General features: G+C 46.2%; 1 long non-coding RNA gene across 2 annotated transcripts; it reads right to left on the reverse strand.

Annotated features, from left to right (window-relative positions):
- Nucleotides 1-801: 801 nt before the first annotated feature.
- On the reverse strand, nucleotides 802-6,534 carry LOC310676929. 2 transcript variants are annotated; one of them, XR_014510798.1, is made up of 3 exons: nucleotides 6,375-6,534; nucleotides 3,284-3,401; nucleotides 802-1,160 (listed from the first exon to the last, which is right to left on the reverse strand). It is a non-coding gene; the product is annotated as an uncharacterized lncRNA (long non-coding RNA). The 2 variants fall into 2 exon arrangements; XR_014510799.1 differs by lacking the exon at nucleotides 6,375-6,534 and adding an exon at nucleotides 4,529-4,670.
- Nucleotides 6,535-7,122: the final 588 nt, after the last annotated feature.

Raw genomic sequence — 7,122 nt, forward strand, 5'->3', positions numbered from 1 at the left:
TAACGGTCAGGGGTCCCTTTACCTTTACCTTTATTCTAGTGCGCTGTTGCACCACATTGAGTTGTACACCTGAATGATATAAAAAGGTACAGGCGTGGTTTTCCTTTTGACCCCAGGATATTTGTGATGGCCTGTTATCCCTCTCCAGTCCTGCCATCGGAGTTATATGTTCATGCATATAAACTGCTGCAAAAGAGAGATCCTGACAGTGGTCACAAACAGATCGACTCATCAGAGAGCTAAAGGTTGGCTGTAAACAGAGCCCACCCTACCATTAGGCAGAGTGAGGCACCTGTCTCAGGTGTGAGGTGCTCAGAGGCAGCCATAGCAGTCTGTTGCTATTTCCTCTGAGCCCCTAGCATTGTCACAGGGCCACTTCTTGACCTCCTCATTTTACCTGCTCTCTCAGGTGACAGATGCTCTGCATCATCTCCGAACAGCAGCTCACTTGGTGTTTTTTAGGGGAAGTAGGAGTGAAATTGTTATGGGCAGCAAAATGCCTTGGGCTGGCCCTGGATGCAACTCCCTTTTCAGAGTACATTCAGTTGCCAAATGGTGTGACATTCATTGAAATGAACTTATGCAAAAAAAAGGGGGGGATCATGCATGAAGCAACACCATATACAGGGGCAGATTTACTATGAAACTAATGAAGCATTAAGCTTCAGGGCCCTTCACCCCAGAGGGGCCCCAGAAGCGACTTTATTCATGCATTTATTTAATTTCCACTCCACCATAACTTGAAAACTACAAGGCGCAGGAAATATTTATTCACACCAGTGACTTTGACATGCGAGACAATCCAGTACAGCAATTTTAATCAAAATCTGAGCTGTAATACTTAATTTTTAAAAAATAAAAATGGTGGCGATTTTCTCATGGAACAGCCCCTCTGAAGAAGATAACAGTGGTTACCCAGACCTCATTGCTGGTTGCAAAGAAGTCCCCAAAATGTAGGTCCACCACATCCTGCTGGCCGTATATCCTGCTGTTGTCAATGGGGATGTGGGTGCTTGGGCACTGTCTGAGCATGAGCCAGAACTGAGCTGCAGGCAGCTGTCAGAGATGAGCGGAGCCAGGAGCTGGGATCCAAGAGCCTGGAGATGTGCCAAGGAGTTGAAGGACAAAGCCAAGCCCAGAAGTCAGAGCTGATGAGTACACTGAAACACACAATAGTCAGAGAGAAACATTTTTGCTCCGGCAAAATACCAGCCCAAACATGAAAGCTTTTTATAGCCCTGCCTAGGAGGGCCCAGTGGTCAGCCTCTGAGTCGATGGCTCCAGTCCAGAGCTTGGGAATACTTCTCAGCCCAGGGAGATGCTCCAGCCTGCACTTCTCATGACTCATCACATGGGGGAGCTGAACATAGGAACCAAGGGTTCCCAGCTTCAGCACCTGGCAGCATTTAAGCATACACAAGAAGTAAATGCAGATGTGTTGACCCAGTGGGAGCCAGTGTGGTGGGAGGGAGCAATTCAAAATCCTTATTAAGGCAATACCATGGCCATTCCCCATTTTTTGAACTATAAAAAACCCCAACTGTTACTCAGCTAGCACACTATTTCATGACTTGAAAGTACAGTTTCTGCATTTGGGCTGTGTGTACACTAACGCTTTAAAGCACGTTCAAAGCACATTCTTTCCCCCAAAGGATTCTGGGCACTGTAGTTTGTTACGGGTTGCTGGGAATTGTAACTGTGAGGGATAAGCTGCTTCTAGAATGCGCTTCATACAGACTGTATCTCATACACATTTTTGAAAATTTTTCAGTATTTGCAGTAGGGAGAAGGAGACGAAGCACTTTAGTTGTGTACATATCACCGGCTTAAAATGTAGCTCGGTTCTCCCTTTTCTCAAAATGGATCAAAGCCAATGGGGGGAGGGGCACACAACACTTCATAATATGTAGCAGGATAGATACGGGCCGCGTGTTTAGTGCTTCTCAAACCAGTGGTTGGAACACACACTGCATGAACACACTCTCCACTGGAAGGAGAGTGAATAGCAGTGTGTACGGAGGTGTGCACATTAGAGACAGCCGTTGTGAATGTGCAGGTGACAGAGCATGCGCAGATGATGGCTTCGTTGAATAGGATTGCGGGATGTGGGGTTACAGGTGCAGGGAAAGGGATCAGGTAACTGGCGTTGGGCGAACACATCCCTGTCCCCTCTCCAGCGTGTGTGTTAAGCTACTGATGCGTCCATTGCCACAGTTTCTCAAGAAACGGCAGGCTAGCTGTGGAGTGTGACTAGTGTCATGTGCGCATGGCTTCACAAACCAACAGTGCGAGCACACTGGGTGCAGCGTAAACGGGTGTTTGTACACAGCCTCTGCTAAGAAGGAATGAGTTTTCCCCCCTCTTTCGCCCTCATCCGTGTCTCCTCCTGCAATTACTTAGCATTATATTTGTAAGCATTTTTAACCCTAAAAGAAAGCATTTGGAGAGGCAGGCTGTGTGTACGAGAGAGGCATCGCGCAAAGTTGGAGCTGTATTTCATCGTATCGCATCGCTCTGCATTTTAAAGAGGCGAATTAATCACTAAACTGCTGTTCAGTGCTTTAAACTACCAGCTGTTCAGCGCCCTGAATTACAAGATTTATCCTTCAGGATTGTTTTGTGAATCATTCCTTTCCCAGGCTTCCACAGAAAACCTTCCGAGCACAGTCAGAAGAACCTTCTGGGGAGCGGAGGAGGGGGATTAGGCAACCTGACATCTGGCTCCTCTTTGGTCTTCCACACATATCAGATGACATGATGACAGCAAATCCCTGGTGGGCCTTACAGCTTAATTACCAGGATCATGGGCTTTTCCTCTCTTACCCACTCTCTTGGAATTTTATTCAAATGTGGGGGGTTGAGAGATCTTGCTAATTCTGTTCTGTCAAGCTTTCTGCAGCCCTGTCGTAACTGCAAGGAAAATGCACTGAGCTCACACAAAACAGCTGGGAACAAACACCGGAGCGCTGTTGCAAACCTCCAAGGCGAGACCAGTGAGGGCAGCATGCCAGGGAGGGAGCAGCCTTTTCTACAGTTCTCACTGAGGCAGAAAACCTATTTGCAGCACCGTGGCCTCTGAGCTGGTTACAACATCCCCTGTGTGCGGCCGATGCTACCTTGCATGCAAGTGGGCGAGAGATCCAACTCCCTGCATTGGGAATTCCAGTTAGGGGCAATTGTCTGGGCAAGAAAGTCTATGACCCAGACATTATTGTCAAGGGTGTAGAATTGGAGCAATTCTTCCCAGTGTAAAGATTATTCAGTTGGAAAAGCTCTTACTTACAACTGCGCTATAACTTGAAAGAGGGCAGAGTCCATAGAGCACATGCAGAAGGCGCAAGGTTCGATCCGCAGCATCTGGTTGAAAGGATCAGGCGCCAAGTGATGGCAGAAATCTCCACCTAAAAAAGGCCAAAGCAGACCTTACTGGATGACCAATCATCTGCCCATGGTCTAAGGCAGCTTTCAATCACATTCCTAAAACATGTACTTGTTGACTCATGCAATTAGCTATGTGCTTAAGGCTCATGACAGACAAGAGGTGAAGCCGGCCTGCATGATCTGTGCTGGAAGTGTGCATTATTCAGGGAATCACATTAACCTTCCTCAGGGGCTGTAATGCTCTCTCCCCCACCTGAGCAAACATAATGGCCTGCTACCTTTTGATGCACATCAGCAAAGCCAAGAAGCAGTCCATGTTGTCTGGGCAGCCCAGGCTTGCACCCAGGAAAAGTCACTTCCGTGCCGCTAATGCAGCATAAGCAATGTGGGAGGCAGCAATTATGAGTTAGCAGTCTCTGCAGCAGTTACTGTGATTTGAATTCACCCCCAGAGGTACACTCCGTTGTCTCTCGAGACAGATGGATGCCAGCATGTAAGTAGCATCCTGTCAGAGAGAGCAGGGATGAGTGCTCTCCCATCCCTCCATTGCAGCTGCCCTCCATGAGGGGGAAGCCTCCTGTCCTTAGAGGATGTAAGATTTAGTACCCTGGAAGATCAGGGTTTAAATGGTGATGATAGCCTCTGCAAGTTCAGGAGCTTCCCCACTTCAGACGTTGGCCCCTCAACTCATGGAAGACAGTGATGAGGAGAGAGATGGGTAGCCAAGAGCTCTCATGCTCTTGCTCTCTCTCTTGCTTATTCAATCAACACAGATTTGAGCCTTGGCTTCCTACATCTTGGCCACTAAACCACAGTAGTGGGGACCATTTTTCCAGCCCAAGGGCCACATTTTTCTCTGGACAATATTCTGAGGGCCAGATGGCAGTGACAGGCACCACATGAATTGTCTCAATGCCCTCTGGTGTTGAGTTCTTGTTTGTTTGGCATATTTATTCACTCACTCACTCACTCACTCACTCCTGTCCTGGAGCCCAAGACAGCATACATGAGGTACTCAAGGGGTCTCTAATCCAGGAACCTCTTTATTCAGCTCTACCTCTACTGTCCAGACCCAGATCTGCATAAGCAAGGCGACTATCATCCAACTTCAGACTACTGTCTTTCTCTGCTACACTTTGGCCCTTACTCCAGGGGTGACTAGCCTGTGGCTCTCCAGATGTTGTCGGTCTCCAACATCCAGCAGCTCCAGCCATCTTGGCTAATAGTAAGGGATGATGGGAGCTGTGATCCAGCAGCTTCAAAGGTTGTTTGCTCATGCTTCAATTGATTGTGGTAATCATAATCATAATCATAATCATAATCATAATCATAATCATAATCATAATCACAATAATAATAATTTATACCCCGCCCATCTGGCTGGGCTTCTCCAGCCACTCTGGGCAGCTTCCAAAAAAATATTAAAATATTAAAATACTGTACTACATCAAACATTAAAAGCTTCCCTAAACAGGGCTGCCTTCAGATGTCTTCTAAAAGTCTGGTAGTTGTTTATCTCTTTGACATCTGATGGGAGGGCGTTCCACAGGGTGGGCGCCACTACTGAGAAGGCCCTCTGCCTGGTTCCCTGTAACTTGGCTTCTCACAGTGAGAGAACCGCCAGAAGGCCCTCGGTGCTGGACCTCAGCACCAAAGTGTTTTCTGTCCTGGGTCAAGTCCTTCTGAAACAGCTCTGATCCAAGTGAAATGGCTACCTTCCATAGCTGCAGTAAACAATTGGGGGTTTCACTAATAAATATAATTCTTTTTATATTTTATATTTGCACATGGATATCTGGTAGTTGGTTCCTGCAGAAAATCATGCAAGCACCATTTGTTCTGCTGCTAGTTTACACTGCCTTAGGAATAAAAATGGCTATAATAATAAACAGTAATACTGTAGGGCCAAATGTACAGAGGGTTAAAAAAAGACCTGGGGATAGAATGGGGGTTGAAATATTCAGACCTTTGGGCAGCTGTTGAAACATTTTGGTTGGCATTTTCAAGCTTGTATAGGGTTGAAGCCATAGAACCATAGAGCTGGAAGGGACCACAAGGGTAATCTCTAGCCCAACCCCCTGAAATGCAAGAATTGCAACTAAAAAATCTCTGACAGTTGCCTAACCCTCAATGAAGCAGAGCCCACCACCTTCTGAGGAATTCCTCTCCACTGATGAACAGCTCTTACTTGCAGAAAGTTATTCCTAATACGTATTAGTTTTCTTCCAAACAAAGAAACATGCTGAACATCAAAAAAAATGCAGCAACTTAAGAGTCAAACTCTCTAACAAACAGCCCAATATTCAAATGTTTGTTAAAGCTTATCAGACCCATTAAAAATGCAAAAGGTAAAGGACCCCTGACAGTTAAGTCCAGTCACAGACGACTCTTGGGTTGCGGCACTCATCTTGCTTTACAGGCTGAGGGAGCCAGCATTTGTCCACAGAGTTTTTCCGGGTCATGTGGCCAGCATGACTGAGCCGCTTCTGGCAAAACCAGAGCAATGCATGGAAACACTGTTTACCTTCCCGCCAGAGTGGTACCTATTTATCTACTTGCACTTTTTGGTGTGCTTTTGAACTGCTAGGTTGGCAGGAGCTGGGACTGAGCACTGGGAGCTCACCCTGTGGTAGGGATTTGAACTGCCGACCTTCTGATCAGCAAGCCCAAGAGGCTCAGTCGTTTAGACCACCCGTATCCATACCTCTCATTATTGTATACACATTATTTTCACTTGTTTTACTTCTCCTTCTCCTTCTTCCCCTTCTTACATTTTATGATCCCTAAGAATGGTGATTGTTTCATTTGCATGCCTAAGAATCTGGGCTGAGGTCAATAACAACTTTATAAGCTCATCAAGGGACCAATGAACTCAGAAACCCTGCATTAAAGCGTTGCTACTGACCAGAGTACTTCCAAATGCTGCACACAACAAATTCAGCATCATGGTACACTTGCATACACACATCAGTAAAGTCCAGTGTCATGCATGCCTTTTCATTCCAGTCCTTCCTAAAGCTAATCTGAAGAGAGCTTCCTTGGTGTCTAATATGCCCGTGCCTGTGACCATCTCAACCTCAGTCCGCTTCCAGTGGTTCTTCTGCCCCTCTTCCTTTCCGTGCCTTCTGATCTGCGAGTGTCTGCAGCAGGCTGTGCTCTTTAAGCAATGCTCACTCATGCAAGTGTGTCAGGGCTCTTTACATACATTAAAAGATTTTAATTGAGAGTTTGATGCATTTGACCTCATCCCTATCTGACATTTATGTGTATCACACACACACACACACCAAAAGCACAGGGCAATCTGTCATGGCTGGCAAGCTCTGTTAGATAAAGAGCTGAAAGGAGGAAATGAAATATCTAGAAAGGGACTCCAGCACAGTGCAGAAAATGGAACACAGCTGTATGAAATATCTCTCAACTCTGTCGCGTATGGGGCACAACTAGTGTTGTTATCTGCAGCAACTGCAGCAGCAAAAAAGAAAAGATCTAAATACAAAGAGTGGGGACTTTCACTTCGTATATTTATATTTCTGCCTTTCATAAAATCAGAGGAAGCCTACACACGGTTCCCGAGCAACCTCCCAGCCAGAAATGTGCCACACTCAGATTTCTGTGGCTTCAGCAAGATGGCAAACTCATGTGTCTTCAGACTGTACACTGCAGCTCTATTTCTCAAGAAAGAAATAGACATAAAAACTTTACAGGGGTCAAGCAAAAGAGACCATCATTGTGCTGTGT

The sequence above is a fragment of the Podarcis tiliguerta genome (assembly GCF_965153285.1).
Source record: "Podarcis tiliguerta genome assembly, chromosome: 4".
In the NCBI taxonomy this organism is placed as follows: Eukaryota; Metazoa; Chordata; class Lepidosauria; order Squamata; family Lacertidae; genus Podarcis; species Podarcis tiliguerta.